At 35.5% G+C, this 18,302-nt stretch overlaps 1 protein-coding gene across 13 annotated transcripts in view; it reads right to left on the reverse strand.

The window, feature by feature from the left end:
• The window catches only part of IKZF2 (IKAROS family zinc finger 2), a 164,209-nt gene that overhangs the window by 116,474 nt on the left and 29,433 nt on the right, over positions 1-18,302 (reverse strand). The window lies entirely within an intron of this gene.

An 18,302-nucleotide genomic window follows, 5' to 3' on the forward strand; every position in this document is an offset into this window, starting at 1 on the left:
TTTTCAGTATTTAGCTCACTAAATATTCTTCACAGTATTCACAATGGGTGTTATATATGATGTCAACTAGATCAACACCAGCTGCTAAGAAATGAAATAACGAAAACTATATAAGACATAAATTATTTCACTGGAAAGTAAGGGATTTTTTTTCAAATTAAGCAGAAGTATGACAGAACTTTATACTTTCTTTTCAATTTCTCCTACATTTACATAGGATAAAATACCCTTGCTTAAATTAGCTTAATATGCTACTTTTACTCTCCCCAATATCCTGTGATCTGTATTTGATCTCAATAAGCAGATTTACTTGAAAGAAAAGGCATAGGGATCATATTTTAAAAAACCCTGAGTTGTGGCCCACAATTTCAGAGAGCTGAGCTACATGCTGAGCTACTGAACTGATGTGACCTGAGATCTGATCCCCCTGTGGTAGCCACCAGGCTACAGTGGTAGTGTTACTTTACCAAAATAAACCCCTCCCCAATACAAAAACGTGCCAACAGTGCTTCCAGGTGCCAACTACTACTCTTCTGGAATAAGATTCTAGTAACAAAGTTAGTACAGTTTGAACTACTTTTTCTTTAGAAGGAGGTACATATATTTAGATTCTACCCATCCTTAATCTATTCTCAAAGTATCTGTAAAAGTACACTGCATGTATATGCAACAGCTTCATTGTAGAAAATTTGAAAATCTAGGAAATATAGAATGAATAAATATCACAATTCCAACACTCAAAGACCACTACTAACATTTGAAATATATTCTTACCACCTTTTCTCTATAAAATAAATATATATACATGTTTATAAATAGTGGGCTTTTGTTTAAAAATTTAAGGTCCTACTATTAAACTGGGGCAGTCTTTTAAATTTCTGTATTTTGCAAAGTTTCTATGCCATAATTATCTTTATAGCACATGATTTTTGATAGTTGAATCTTATTCTATCCAGTGAATATGCCATTTTAAAACAATCTACCATTATTTAAAATATTTCAAAGAATTGAAATCTAATAGTTAATTCTCCATGTTAAATATTCAATTTGAGATTATTTTAACAGTTGATCCTCTCAAACTCTGAGTAAAGGAAAAATGCATGTACCCACAAACTTATAGTAGTGAAAATATTGTAATCAATCTCTCCATTTTATTCAAATAAATGAAATATTATAGAGAGTGGCAAACTGGAAATATTGTCGTTAACATTCATCTTGGAATTTTAGGGCTGCATATCATAATTAATATAGCCACAGGAATAATAAATGATTGTGTGCAGTATCTTTTATGCTGAGTGTTTCTTTTTTTTTTTTTTTTAAATTTTTTTTTCAACGTTTATTCATTTTTGGGACAGAGAGAGGCAGAGCATGAACGGGGGAGGGGCAGAGAGAGAGGGAGACACAGAATCAAAGAGGCTCCAGGCTCTGAGCCATCAGCCCAGAGCCCGACGCGGGGCTCGAACTCCCGGACCGCGAGATCGTGACCTGGCTGAAGTCGAACGCTTAACCGACTGCGCCACCCAGGCGCCCCGATGCTGAGTGTTTCTTAAAGACATTCACTCTAATCCTGACTACAACCTTCTAATCTTAAGTACTGGTATCTTTTCTACAAAGTGAGAAACCAACTTTCTGAAAGGTTAAATCATGCATACAGCTAACAAATGAATTCTACCAAAAAGTAGGATGTAGCTCTTGAATCCCATATTGAACACATGTCCAAAGATCTCATTTATATTTATGTCCTATATATTTATATTTGTTAACTGTATTTTAATGATAATGAAAATAGAGTCCTAAGATTCCACTCTTACCATGATGTTACAGCATGGCAATTTGACAATGTTATACTTCAGAGAGATAAGTATAAGCAAGGTAAAATATATGCAAGGATTTTTAATGATATTATAACTTCCAGTGTTGCATGTTAAACATAATAATGTCTGGTAACTTTAAGAAATATTCCAGTCCCTGACTTTTGTTCAATATTATTTTTTTTCACTGCCACTTATACACATTTTTGAATAATAATTGTTTGATGGTATTAAAGTATAAGAAACAAGACATAAAATGCAATTAAAATTATTAAATAAACATAAAAATTAATACTACCAACAAATGATAAGAGTGTGAGGAATCTGTATTTAAATTGTATCTGGGGAAAGCAAATCAAGGGATTATGCTAGTCTTTCACAGTTCCACTTGCAAGGAACTGTGGGGCTGACATTTGGTTCCATTCCACAGAAAAATTATGTTCTCAATGAACTCACATGAGTTTGTTATTTTTTGTGTTTGTCTTTTCTCTTTTTTTTTTCTTTTGGTTGAAGAGATCTATATTTTCATAGCTCAAAATTTAAAACGATATAAATAGAGAAATGTCTTGGTTTAAAAAAAAGGTTATGGTGAAGAATCTTGCTTCCCAGTTCCCTATCTACTGAGCTCCCATCGCTCAACCTACAAACCCCCCCCCAAACAATTAACCAACTTACTGTTTTCTTACATTTATTTTCAGTTCTTAGCAATATTATTTTGGAAAGCTTTCAATATTCATAATATTCCTCATTTTCTGTACTCCTGCATGGTATTCCATTATGGATGTACCTAATTTACTTAACTATTCCTCTACTGATCAAGACACTGTCTGCAAAATGATTCCCACCTTTTGCTGTTGAAGACAAAGCTTCAATGAATAAATTTGTACATTTAACATTTTACAAATATATCATAATATAAATTTGTAGAAATAAGAATATTAAATCAAAGCTTATATGCATTTGTTCCATTTACATTTGAAACAACTTACATTTGCATCAACAGTGGAAAGCCCTCATTTCCTTGGAGCCTTGCCAATAGAGCAGGCTAATATACATTTGGAATTTTGCTAATGTACTAGATTAAAAAGGTTTTCAGTGTAGTTTAAGATTTCTCCTATTTTGAATGAAGTTGGAAAAATTCCTTAAAAGTGTAAAAGTCCATGTTTTGTTTTGTTTTGTTTTGTTTTTTTCTGTGAACTATGGGTAAGGACGCTTTGACCAGATTTCCATTAGGTCTTTGTCAATTATTATGAGATGTTACATATCAGGAAGATTGGATCTTTATTCATGAGTTGAAATTTTTACCTTCAGTTTGTCATTTATCTTTTTGCTTTGTTTATGATATCTTGTTGCTGTAAAGTTTTAAACTTGTAAAATTTTGAATATTTTCATCTTTAACTGACTTTTGAATTCTGAGTTTTATTAAAAAGGCGTTCCTTATACTAAAGCCATAAGAAATCCATATTTTCTTCCACTACTTTTATGTTTTCACCTTTCACATTTAAATATCTGTTCTAATTCAGTGCTTATCTTGATGTTCAGTATAAGACAGGAATAATATTGAGTCTACTTGTCAGAGAAAATCACATTTCTTCCCATTTTAAAATATTCTTTTGTATATTATTTAATATAAATAATATTCAATTCAATGAAAGTTGTATATTAATTTTGAACTTCCCTATTACTCAATTATTTTGTTGTCATCATTTTTCAACTGATTCTCTGAAACTTGTGGGTATAAAATCTTATCATCTATAAATAGCAATTACTTTGTCTCTTTCTAATTTTTATAACCTATTTTCTTTTATCTAACTACACTGGCAATCTCCTCTAGCATGATATTAAATAATAGTGAAGAAAGTAAACCAAATTTTTTCTTGTTTTTCTGATGCTAGTGAATATGCCACATGTGTTTTCTCACCAATCATAATAGCTTTGGTGAGTATACTTTATTACATTGAAGAAGTTTCCTTTTAATCCTATTGTATTGAATGCAGAGAATGGTTTTTAACTTTTTATCATAGGTCTTTTCAGTGTCTATAAAGATAATTCTCCTGATATGATAAATACTAGCAACTTTCCTACCATTAAACCATCAGTATATTGCTGAAATAAACTCCACTTGTTGATAATGTGTTTCTACTTTAATGGAATCTAGCCTGTTAAATTATTTTTTAGAAATTACCACTTATTTTGGGCTACGATTATTATTTGACCATATTAAACTACTAGAGGCCAAGTCTTAAAGTAATAAAAAATAACCAACCAAAAAGATCTGGGAAGGTGAACTTAACTTTAGGCTGGAGATCAGATACACACTGATTGATTATATTATACTGTTATAGTTCCACTGGTTAGAAACTATGGGGCTAACATATTCAGTCCTACTCCACAGGAAATTTTATGTTCAGCAGAAGGCTTTTATTCCAATGCTGTGTGGGTTTTAATTTAATATAATACATTAATTCAACTAATAAAGAATTACCGAATACCTATTATTTTCAAAGCATTGAGTGGCCCTATAGTATAGTTCAATGGCTTGCAAATGTTTTTTGACCTAGATACACGATAAGAAATACATTTTTATTACAACCCAATATACATGTGTATCTATGTGTGTCTAAATATATATTTGTGTATATGAAAAATGGTTTAATAAAACAATACACTATATATAATATACACTTAATATATAAAATGTTACTTTATATTCTATTTTTTTATTCCATATCATTTTTATTAAAGGGCTAGTTGCAACACACTATATTGATTTTCTAACCCATAATAAGTTGCAATCTGTAGTTTGGGAAATAGTGTCACACTAGTCACTAGAACTAGCTACTTGGCTACTAGAACAAGGATTCTAGAACCAGACAACCTAGGCTTGAATCAGTTTTACATCTTAATGGCTTTTAACTATAATTCTATCTCATCTATAAGACAAGGGCAACTAAGTATAATTCTATGTCTCATGTATAAGACAAGGGCAAAGTATATACCTCATAGAGTTCTATGAAAATTTAATTAGTTAATACTTGTAAATACATATTTCAATAATAAAGTTGCCTGGTTCGATAAATTACTTCCTTGAGCTTTCAGCTGCCAAAAGAAAAGCAGCATCTGAGGAAAATAACCTCCTAAAATATAGAAACTGAGGAAAAAAATCATTAAAAACACAGACTTCCTATCATCTACTAGAAATAATTATGAGCATTCCAGTATGAGCTCAGTGTCTGATCTGGGCCATGTCTTCTTTTCCAAGGCCTTGGAAATAATCAACAAATATTTGCTGAATTAAATAAGCATTATGGTTTCCATTTTATTCTCCCTTTCTATACAAATGCACATAAGTCCTTTTAGGGGCTATATGAAACCAATATGCATGCCAAAAAATTATATTTTTCCAGTACATTATAAAGAAGTCACCAAGCATTATGAGTCTTAATTATATACATTTTGACTATTCCACAGAAATGTATAAATATCTCTTACAGATATTTATAAGAGGTAATCTTAGGCTCCAGATTTTCAAATCCGTAAACTAGATAAAGAAATCACTTTTATGCTATGTTTCTTACGATACTTATGAAAACCTTCTGGCTTATTGCCTGTCCCCTATTCCTTACTGCTTCTGATTGAGTACTGAAAGAGGTAATGGTACCTTCAACGTAACGAAAAGTAGGTCAAAAGGAATTTAGTGACTAAGTTTCTGGAATACATGGGTTCAGTGTCTCTTACCGATAACTTCTACAGAAGTTGGTGGCTTTAAGAGAGGTGGTGTGAATAAATACCCTCCTAGGGAGTAGAGAGAGCTTGCCCTCTCCAGATTTATATGCTAATTCTTAGGGGATTCAAAATGAAATGGAGACAGACATAGGGAAAATTCTATATAAAAGGGCACAGATATCCAGCTATCATTCCTACAACAACAAAATTGAGCCTATTTTATCCACCAAGCTTAATGCATACCCATGCTGGCTCCCGGCACAGCTTTAGCAAGAGACAATCCAGGTGATAGATAAATCATGGTACAATTCTAACACAGTTTGAAATGGTAGGCAGAGTAATCTTCACAGTACTTAGGTGTAGAAACATCCTAAATCCAGCCTGCAGGAAAGAGTCCCTTTTTTTATCTCCTTAATTCACAGTATTCTAGTCCATCTCCAAAATGAACTTTGGAACCGAAGTTGAAGAGGTATTTATTATACCTAATTTCACTGTTCTGTCATCTTGCTAGAATCCATCCTCTATACATATCAAATGATACTAATATTTAGGCTACCTCTGGTAAATATGCTACATTAATTTCAAGTATAATCTCAAGAAATCCCCTAATTATGCAAGTGTCTGTTTCTCCAAAAACCAAAGACAGTCATGTTTGAAAGTTAATTTACTCTTGAAGTTAAGAAATTTTTTTTTTTTTTTTTAATTTTTTTTTTTTTCCAACGTTTATTTTTTTTGGGACAGAGAGAGACAGAGCATGAACGGGGGAGGGGCAGAGAGAGAGGGAGACACAGAATCGGAAACAGGCTCCAGGCTCCGAGCCATCAGCCCAGAGCCTGACGCGGGGCTCGAACTCACGGACCGCGAGATCGTGACCTGGCTGAAGTCGGACGCTTAACCGACTGCGCCACCCAGGCGCCCCTTTTTTTTTTTTTTTTTTTTTTTTTTAATTTTTTAAGAAATTTTTTCTCTATACCCTCCTTCCCTTCTCCTTCCCTCTCCTCTCCCTGTCCCTCTCTTTTTTCAATTGTACACACTGACATTTCACACATTTTTTCCTAATTGTGTTGGAGGGATAGAGAGGTATTTGTTTAGTTTTAACATGTTCCTAAATCTGAGTAGGACTGTATTCTTACATGTGGCACCTATTCATCAAGGAGGGGCAACGTACATGAGTTTGACAGAAATAAAGAAAGGTAAATGGATATTTTTATACTTATCACAGGGATAGCAAGTGCTAGCAGGCTGGCAGGACACCCATCTCCCATTGAAACTGCGACACCACCCTCCTCCTAAGAGACACATAGCAACCAGCCCTACCTAATACACCTGTTTGAGCCTTGATCTTTGCCCTCAGATGGCTTCCTGAATTCCTTCAATAGTGACATCCACTCCAAAGTTTAAGTTCAAATAACAGCTGGCTGAAAATTTTCAGTGTTCATATTTGTGAACCTGTGTGTATTATAAAGACAAAGGTGTTTTTATTTTTTTTTTTTATAAAAAAACTCCAACAGTTTTATTTTGATAGATCCTAAATGTAAATCACTACAGAAAAACCTAAACGAGTACTTTGGTTAAGTAAAATGTTAAGAAAGACTAGCTTTTGTTATTTTTTGTTTGTTATTATTGGGTTTTTGTTTTTTGTTTTTGTTTTGTTTTTGTTGTTTTTGTTTTTTGCCTTTCATGTTTCACCCACTGATTACTATTGGATTGACTGGAGAAACAGATTAGTGATCTTATTAAGTCAATGTGTGATGTACAACACTGTATGAACTACACACATCCACAAAATAAAGTATATGAATAAGAATGTGAAAATCAGGTAAGAGATTCCTTAAAAAGAGACTCCCTCGGGGCGCCTGGGTGGCGCAGTCGGTTAAGCGTCCGACTTCAGCCAGGTCACGATCTCGCGGTCCGTGAGTTCGAGCCCCGCGTCGGGCTCTGGGCTGATGGCTCGGAGCCTGGAGCCTGTTTCCGATTCTGTGTCTCCCTCTCTCTCTGCCCCTCCCCCGTTCATGCTCTGTCTCTCTCTGTCCCAAAAATAAATAAACGTTGAAAAAAAAATTAAAAAAAAAAAAAAAAGAGACTCCCTCCAAATGCATGAAGATCTGATTCTCCAGAGCACCGAAGTTAATACGACTTCGATTACAGCATAAACTTCTTAAGAAACAAAAATATAAGCCTATGCAGGAAAAGCCTTCTAGAATTAAGCCAAATGCACATTAACTCTCTTTTTAAAGTTTATTTATTTATTTTGAGAGACACAGAGAGCGAGGGGCAGAAAAAGGGGGAGACAGAGTGCGAGCCAAGCAGGCCTCACAGAGCCTGAGCAGGGCTTGATCTCAGGAACTGTGAGATCATGACCTGAGCTGAAATCCAGAGTTAGACATTTAATCGAGTGAGCTACCCAGGCGCCCCTACACATTAACTCTTAAAAGCTGCAAAAGAGAAGTTTCAACCATGCTCTAAGAAGACAAAATCACAACTAAATTAGGTAATGCCAGGGCAGGGTAGCTGTGGAAAAGCTGGTAATAAATGTGTATGATCAAATACATTATATCATATTTCATGTTGTTATATAGGTCTTAATCTAATTTCATTCACTCAATATTCAGTAAATGTATTGAACTTTTAGTGTATGCAAGGCACAGGCTAACAAAAATAGAATTATACATTTTTATGCCTTAGATATGAACTGGTCCTAATTAGAGGGAGGAAGGAAGGGAATAATAGTGACTAGAGAGAAAATAAGACTTCTAGTCCCCTCCTGAATAAACATGCTATCTTATTAGTTAGATGAAATTCTATAGGCTTGAAACAATGGAAGAATTCAATCGCAGATGGACTATTTCCTTTTATTTCTCTGCCACCCTGGGAAAATGTCTGTTTTCATAGTGAGGTCTCTCAAAATGATAGCAGACTAATCAGTACAGGTTCTTGAGATAATGGAAGCTCTCCTGGCTAAGCAGGCAGCCTGCCCATCAACTTCAGATCCACATATCTCCCGAATTACAATCAGAGACTGGGGTTCACACCCTGAAACCAATCCATCACTCTCATCTCCTGCCTTAAAAATATATTAAAGAGATAGGTGAAGGCACTGCATGACTCAAACCATGTGGGTCTCAACAAACATGTCCCATTTACTCTCATGGAATAGTCATACTTGGCATTAGACCAAGTTTTTCCCATCAATACCAGAAAATAATAGAAATGCTGTATGCCAGATGTTGGTAAACCAAGAAAGTCTAAATATTTACACAGAATAATTAATACACAGAATTATTAATTAATAATTAAAATAATAGATCTTATTTTAAGACATTTTAGAAAAGAAGTAGCTCTCTCAGAATCATCATTTGGGTGTATGATAGGAAAAAATGGCTGTGTAACATCAACTATTTTGTAGTGCAGGAAACAGATGAACATAGGGGAAGGGAAGCAAAAATAATATAAAAACAGGGAGGGGGACAAAAACATAAGAGACTCTTAAATATGGAGAACAGACAGAGGGTTGGTGGAGGGGTTGTGGAAAGGGGTGTGCACCAAATGGGGAAGGGGCATTAAGGAATCTACTCCTCAAATCATTGTTGCACTACATGCTAACTAACTTGGATGTAAATTAGAAAAATAAATTAAATTACAAAATATATTTTGTAGAGAAGGTACACAAAAACAGGGTAAAATTCTTAGACATACGGAAGCGCTGCTCTTTTCATATGAATGAATGATAAATGATACTTTGTTAACTTTCTGGTTAATAACACTGTTTGCAGGAAAAACAGTCATGTTATTAACATCTTAAATGGTAAACTCTCCCTTAGTTACAGGAGCACAAAGAGATGAATGAGTAGGTTCATTATCACTGAATGAAATATTCTGTGGGTGTTAAAACTCATAATGAATATATGTGCTCAGTAACATGAGACAGTGTTTAGAATGCATACTGTTGAGGGAAAAATAATTGTATCATAAGTTATTTTTATTATATGATCCCAGCCATTCCTATAGCAAATGACCTGGATAGATATGAGTCGTTAAATAAATTAGATGCAAAGCACCTAGAACAATGCCAGATATACAGTAAATGCTATATAAGTATTTCTACTACTATTGTTTTGCATAGTAATTTGTTCTGATTATGAGATTGAGTGCTTTTTCCCTGTTTTCACTTATGCATATTTCTTTTCCCCTTAATTAACCTGCATTCATTCTATTAAAAAAATTTACAGTTAAGTATGTATGTATCATGAAAATATACGTTATTAAAATCATCATTTTCACATCCAATAATCACAATGCAGGAAGATTAACCCATATTATAAATCTGTCACATAACTGGAGTACCCAATAATTTTTATTCAATGGCATTTACAGTACAATTTGGTAGGAAATAAGCTCAGAACTAAAGGTATATAGAAAGGGAAAGAAACAAACATTAGAAGTTTGGACATCTGAGTGTTCAGTGCTGTACTGGTAAAGAAATTAATTTCACAAAAGCTCCTGACCCCAATAAACAAACCAACATGCAAATGAGCCATCATTACTCAACACTGCCTCCCTAACACAGAAAGTGACAGGAGCTACTGCCATTCATCCAACAGTTATTTAATAATAGCATTTCACATTTATGGGATCACTTACTAGATGCCCCCAAACTCTGCTAATAGCTTCATGCTTCATCTCATTTAATCCTTTCAATAGCCCTACAAGAGAGGCATGCTTCACAATCTTTAGATCAGAGGGAGATGAAGCACAGAGGTTAAGTAACTTATCCAAGGTCATAGAGCTGGTAAGTGGAGCCAGGATTGGATGCAGGCAGAACCGAGGCCCCAGCTGCTAGTCACAGTTAGTTATTGAGCATCTACTATGTGCAAAATGTTAGGGACATCAAGTAACTGATGACTGCTCCAGCAACTTGCCAAGTTGCTTGCCCTAATAAGACTAGGGTCTCTAACAACTCTCAATCTGAGCCCCCGCCTTTAGCACCACAGTCACAATAACTGCATTTATCACCACTACCACCAGAACTGCCATAATTCTGTTAGCCATTCCTGACCATATAGGAAAAACATATTCCTCAAGTTCTGATTTGTGACTTGAAATGTATTTCCTCATAAATGATTAGTTTGCATAATACTATTAAAACTATTGAGGGGCACCTGGGAGGCTCAGTCGGTTGAACGTCTGACTTCAGTTCAGGTCATGATCTCATGGTTGGTGAGTTGGAGTTCCACATCTGGCTCTCTGCAGTCAGTGTGGAGCCTGCTTTGAATTCTCTGTCCCCCTCTCTTTCTGCCCCCACCCCCCCCCCCCGCCCATGTGCACTCTCTCTCTCTCTCTCTCTCTCAAAAAAAAAAAAAAAAAAAAAGAAACTAGTGCTTAGATAAATGTCACATTAACCAAGCTTTCATGGACTATTCTGGAAATTTAACCATGATTTTACACACGGTTTCATATGAAAAAAAAATGCATTCTTTTATTCCATAATTTTATTTTTAAATTTATATTTAAAAACAACTGAGCTTTTTTTTTCCTTTTAGTATCCAGTTCTACAACATGCAGAGATTCACATAACCACCACCATATTCAGGATACAGAACAAAACTACATTCTTAATAAAAAAGAAAAGTGGCTTATAAACGGACTTAAAGGTAATCCCTGTTATATTAAAGATCTCCTGTTCTGTGTCTTCCAGCTGATCAGGTATTCCTTCCTTCCTAGGAAAAATGCCCTGGATACCAAAATAAAAAGGTTTCATGTATTTTTGCAAAATATATTTTTATACCTTTTCGTCTTTACAGATACTTAAAGCTGTGGTTTTATGGGGGCTCTATCAAAATGGCTGCAATGCTTTTCCATTGCAGAGTTTGCACAACTGTGGAAAGTATTAAATGAGCACAACTTTTCCACACTACACATGACTGAGCAGTGTTTGTCCAAAGACAAGGGCTGGGTAGAGGTCTCTGGTCTGAGATTATCAAGCACATATTTATGTAATATTCAAAAACATTTGTAAATGTGTTCTGTATTTATAAAACTATAGCCATAAGTTTCTTATACTGAAACAACAGTAAACAATATCAACACAACAAACTGAAAAAGGTAGTTTCAAATCTTATTAGCTCAAGCTCTAGTATAGCTTTATAGATACATTCACCTAAGACTTCCCCACACCTCCAAAATTAATTGACACAGGGTCAAAGAATGGCCAAGGAGTCATTTCCAGATTCTAATATTGTCTAACACTTTTTAACCACAAATTAATCTTTAGTGCTGATGTTTAGTACTCATGGGGAAAAAAAGTCTAAAATCAGGTCTGACACTGTCTTCAAGCTGGGAAAACAGTTACATTGATGATATCGATTTGGCAGAAAACAAAATAATTTTCACGGCCCCAAACTTCTCAATACACTCCAGTGTGATCTGGTGCCTGAAATTCCCCTTACTAGAAATTTATCACAACTTGAGACCAAGTTTCTAAAAAAACCTCTATTAAAGAAGCATATGTCCTACAGAAAAACAATGATAATCCATTAAACAAAGTCACTTCCTAAAATCTCAGATTGAATGAGTTTACTTGAATTGTTCTAGGACAGGACAGAAAGCTCAGAAAAAGGTTCCCTTTTCCATAGATGAGTTTCCAAAACCATAGATAGGTCTTGATTTGGAGGAAAAGGAGTTGTGAAGACACTTATCAGAATCATGCACCCTGAGAGGAAGGCAGGACCCAGTGGGACAGTGAAGCAGCAAGAAAGTACCACAAGGGAAGTGGGTTTTTAAAGAGGAGTGCTAAAGAAGAAGAAAGGAGAGCAAAAGGGGCCCAAAGACAATTCAGGTACTTCACTACAGCTAGCCTTATCTACATAACCTTTGCTGGGGCACCAGTGACATGCCCCTTCCTGCCTTCTCAGTATTCATCCCACCACAACCTCATTTTTTTTTTTTTTTTTAATGAAATAGGTCAGCTTAACAAAGGGCAAATAAGCGAGCTGAAACAAATTTCCTTAGGTTTAGCCAGGGGAAGTTTCAACAGAAGTCTAAAACCATGAGCCAGCACAAACAGGAGAGATGCAAGTGTGGGAGAGAAGAAATATGAGAAGGACAAAGAAGAAAGGGTGTACATGTTACAGATGACACATACAAGGAAGTCCATTCGAATTTTGCTTATTAATACTGCAGCCTACCATGTAGCCCAGCTACAGATGGACCCATCTCAGCCACCTCCAAATGACAAGAATAAGCATGCAGCAAGACGCGAATAGCCTTGAGTGCTGAGTATAAGACAATCTCTAGAGCTCTGGGTTCAGAGGTGACCATCCCCTATGGATCCTTACTGCATCCTGTTAACGTATGGGCAGGTGAAAATTCGCCCCTACTGTTTGATCTTTCTTCCCCTCAGCTAAAGAAGCCACCACCTCTTGCCTTTCCTCAAAGGCAGCCCCCACTCCCATCCACTTCATGAAAGCCCATTCAGTCTCCCTTAGTCACTTGTTCACAAAACACTGGGGAGGTGTGTACCCATTCTGTACTATGTAGAGTGGCAATATTATAGGTACAAAGATAATAAGACACAGCCTCTGCCCTACAGGAGCTTAGTCTGAAACAGGAGAGATATAAAACAGCAACAATAGAATGTGGTAAATACTATAATGGAGAAATATACACACTCAGTGCTACAGGAATATGGGGAAGTAGCTAAAGTTTTAAAGAAGCAGTAATATTTGCTCTTTAAGGATTGCCTGGTGGAGAAAGAGACAGAAATTCAAGGAAAAGGGAAGGGTTTATGCAAAGAAAAGACAATATGAAAGAACTTGTTATGTTTAAGACATGGAAATGCCTATGCATGAAGAATGGTGTATGTGCAAGGGAATTTCAGGAGATGAAGATAAAAAGATTGTGTTGTTTAATAAAGGAAATACTACAAACTACTAAACAGAGCTTATAAGCTCTATTGTAGCTCATAAGGTATGAGGTACAGTCATGGGTATGGACAGTCATGAGGTTTTTAGGAAGAATAATGATAAACAGATTTGCAGTATACAAATCTGTGACAAGATTACAGAAAGGTGATTAATTCTATGAATACAACTAGAAAACAGATTACCTCCATTTTTTTCTGAAAAATCAGTGTATCCTCTGCCTTAATTATATGGATATAGTTGGGAAACTCTGTTATGTTTGCCTGAATATCTCAAACTCATGTCTAAAATATTCAGTTGGTAATTAACTTTTTACTTATTTATGATTTCTCTAAGTTTCATTCTCCTTAAATTTTTCTTTTTTTTTTTTAATGTTTATTTTTGACAGAGAAAGAGACAGAGCATGAGCAGGGGAGGGGCAGAGAGAGAGGGAGACACAGAATCCGAAGCAGGCTCCAGGCTCTGAGCTGTCAGCACAGAGCCCGACGCAGGGCTCAAACTCACAGACCACGAGATCATGACCTGAGCCAAAGTCGGACACTCAACTGACTGAGCCACCCAGGCGCCCCAAAGTTTCATTCTCTTTAAAGGAAGAATGGGTTTTTCTTCTCTGTCCTACACACAATACACAGTATTTTCATAAATTATTTACTTAATTCAACAAACAATAATTGATTAATATGCATAATAATTACCCTATAGGATTTATTTATAAATCAGTTTTATACTTTCTGATTTTATTTCTACCCATTTTTTTTTTATTTTTATCAATTCTATTTTGTCCTGTGATTCTGTTTCTCATCTATTCCTACAGACTACTGAAGAAATATAAGGTCACCCAGGTAAGTCTTTGCACAAGTGCATTTAAAACATGCATCTCTTCTTTCCCTTTGGCTCTAGCTCATGGGGATATGGCTTGCTATCTTAGGCAAATCAGTACTTGGGTGCCACACTGATACCATTAGCTATATTTCTTACATTCAGTAGTAATTCAATGTGGAAGCTGGAATCCCCGTGAAACTGTTAAGCAGCTCAAATAGGATATTTCACCAGTATTTTTTCTAACAACCAGAGTCGATAAGTAAAAGGACACTCATGAAAATTTTGTTATTACTTTTTTAATAACTGCTCTTGGCAGACTGGTCACTAAATGTTTTGACAGCTTCATCGAGGTGCAATAAAGAAAAACATAACTACAGTACAGGCCTTTTATAAACATAGCATTGCTTTAAAATGATCATTAATGTGCAGACAACTAAGAATAATATTTGTTACCATTCTTAAGAGTTCCTTCTCAGTTTGGTTAGAACTGAGCGCTAATCAGCTGTTGAAATCTAAACTGATTATTTCTGAAGTGTCAACAGATGTACAAGCTCCCTGGCTGAAACAGGAACATGTATCTATTTTTCGTAAACAGGCTGAAGGAATACAACTGAGAAAGAAGTGGAGAGAGAAAATATTCAGTCTCATCAAATGTGGCGTGAAAACGTTGCATATAGTTTTACAAAATGCCCCCAAAACAAAATTCACTGAAAGGCCAAGAAAAAAGAAAATGACCAAAGGCAGGCAGAGAAAAAGAATAAAGACTTTTTGTGCCTATTACAATAAAACGACATAACATATCTTTACATTTTTAGTTTTTTCTTGAAAAGAGCAACCACTATTACCTTTCTCCCACCTCCTGCAAACCCTAAAGATACAGTTCAGTCAAATTCCTGCACCATCATCGAAAAGTAAGAAATATTTTAGCGTCTGATAGTGACAAGCTACAATCCCCTTGCTCCTTGGAGCAACCACTATCTTCTTTCCAAGTACAGTCCTTTCCAATTCCCTACATGTATACTACTTGACAGTGTTTCCTAAACTTGCCAGATCAGGGTCACAGGTTCCTTCCTTGAAGATTTTGACTCAGTACACCTGACATGAGGTATGGGACTCTCTATTTTTACAGGCAACCCAGATGACTCTTATGACCAAGCAAGCTGGAGAAACAGGGCTCTATGACAAACTATTTTTAAAATAACTTGGTTATAAGGACTATTCTTTCCCAGAATTTCATAATGTCCCTTGCCATGACAGGAGACCCACTGTAATAGTGAACTTGGGAAGCACCCCTATCAAATCAGCAATGAGAGGATTAAATGGGGCAGCACATTTCCTAAATGTTTATCCAATCATTTCTCTGCCAGTAAATGCCCTATTTAGGTAATTCTCCAAAATAAAGCAAAGACAGGTCTGACAAAACCTAGCTGTCTAATCAAGAGAAATCCCCACCCTCCACAAGGCTAAGTTTTACCACAAGTGATCTGGAACACTTTACATCTCTGTAGCCAGGGTCAACTCCTCCCCAAATGTTCACACAAAGACAAAGCCATCTAATTTCCCTATTAAATGTGAGTGAGTCACCATCCTAACAATTAAGATTGTTAAGGTGCACATATTGAAATATATGCTTCCCGGCACAATTCCATATCCAATTACAATAGTAAATCCAATAAAGGCACGGTAAAATTGTCACTCAGGCAAGGGAGAAATAGGAAGTCATGAGCCAGTTCAAATATTGCTAATGTTCTTGGAGGAACAAACATGGATGCCTAAAACTCCTGTCAGGAGACTCCAAATTATCTTTTCACCTAGGAATCTTTCCTAAGAAATTTCAGTTGGAAAATTTTGAGAAGTTTCCACATCCTGAGCTAAATGAATCCCTGAAAGATGATCCTATTTCTTTTATATGAATTTTGCAACCTTTCCCTATATGCCTTTTTACTTTTAAGTCCCACTTTTAAATCTCAAAGCATTAAAATTTAGAGTAACATAGTAACTACTAAAACATCTATGCATAAAACTAAAAATTTTTCATTCCATTTGAAATGGAAACATAATCAGCGGATTTCTGCCTTGAAAACACATATAGTAGTTTTCTGGCAAAATATCATCTTAACTATACTTTAATCTGAACTGTCAAATAAAAGACTTAAAAGTCATTTAAGGATAAAATAACTAAAAGTAGCATTAAGATGTAAGCTACTGAAAATAAATCCAGGGATTTTTGTTTTGTTTGTTTTGTTTTGTTTTGTTTGCTACTTAACCATACTTAGATGGTTTACTTGTAGCTGTTTGGGTGAAGATGGAAAGACAGGGCATATATGTTACCCCTGTGGCATTATCCCTCAGAAGAAATTAAGATGGTCTTTTAAAGACAAGGGTCAGTGCAAAATTCTAAAAACCTACATGAAAACCTAGTCTACAAGCACTAATATAGAACAAAGCATTTAAAATTCCCCTTAGATTTTTAGTTTGTGTCTTAGCAAAAAGCAGTGACATTCTAGAGGGGCAGATGAGAGCTCAATGTAAGGAAGAAGTTTCTGCGAATCAGAGCCAACCAACAATGCAATAGTGAGCTCCCTTCCTCTAGCTCTGGAAGCAAACAAAATCCCAGAGACCACCTGTCATGCATGCTGTCAAGGATATTCTTGCTTTGTTTAGGAAGTTGTTCTAAATGACCTCTAGGGCACTTCCAAGTAAGTGTTTGATTCATCCGGGTTATTTTCAGTGGTCAGATGAATGACATGGGTACACATACACACACACACACACACACACACACACACACACACACACACACACACAGCCCCAGAAGAAAACTTGGAAGCCCGCTATTTTTAAATGTGACTTGTGTAGGCAAAAAAGCAGAGGTTGATCAGCTATATCCTCAAACCATAATTCTAGGGAAGGGAAAAGGGGAAAGAAGTCCAAGTTTGTTCTACCTTAATATTCTCTTTGAGTTAAAAGAACAAGCCCAGGTCCAGGTGACTTCTAGCATATTCCTTAGCAGGCCACCACACTTTAGTTCTTAAGACAGACTAGGAGCTACAAAACTAGAAAACAGAGTTGGATGCTCATGAAAAAACATATTTGTCATACAATAAACTTTCTCTGCTCTCATGTATATTTCAGTTTCCCATGTGAGTAAAACTCAGGGCGAGTCTAAACCTAGTAGTTCCCGGAAAAGTGTACAACAAACAAAAAGAATACTAAACTCAAGATTAGACTTAGCCTGTGAGTTTCCAGGCAACTCAACTTATCTACGGAAGGCTCAGAGATGTCCATCAGTCTTGAAATAGGAAAGAAGGTGAACTTGGGTTCTACACAGGTAGCTCTTTACACCCTTATACCTTACTTAATACCTTAAATTAATACTAATTAAATTTTATTTAATTATAAAACAATTTTTAAGTAAAACTTTAATTCTGTATTCTTTGCTTGCTACTTCTTTTTATTTTTTCCTCCAAGTTTAACATACAGTGCAATATTAGTTTCACATGTACAATTTCGCGATTCATTACTTATATATAACACCCAGTGCTCACTCATCATTACAAGTGCCCTCCTTAATCCCCATCACCTATCTAACCCATGCCTTCCAGTAACCATCAGTTTCTTTATAGTTAAGAATCTGTTTCTTGGTTTGCCTCTCTTTCCACATCCCTCCATGTTCATTTGTTTTGTTCACATATGAGTGAAATCATATGGTATTATTTGTCTTTCTCTGACTGGCTTATTTTGCTTAGTGTAATACCTCTAGCTCCATCCACATTGTTGCAAATGGCAAGACATCATTCTTTTTTTATGGCTGAGTAATATCCCATTGTATATATATAAAACATCTTCTTTGTCCATTCGTCAGCCGATGGACATGTGAGCTCTTTCCATAATTTGCCTATTGTTGATAATGCCGCTATAAATATCGGGGTGCATGTATCCCTATGAATTAGTATTTTTGTATTCTTTGGGTAAATACTGAGTAGTAAAATTGCTGAATCACAGGGTAATTCTAACTTTTTTT

Source organism: Puma concolor, chromosome C1 (assembly GCF_028749965.1).
Source record: "Puma concolor isolate L17-30 chromosome C1, mPumCon1.1.hap2, whole genome shotgun sequence".
Lineage (NCBI taxonomy): Eukaryota > Metazoa > Chordata > Mammalia > Carnivora > Felidae > Puma > Puma concolor.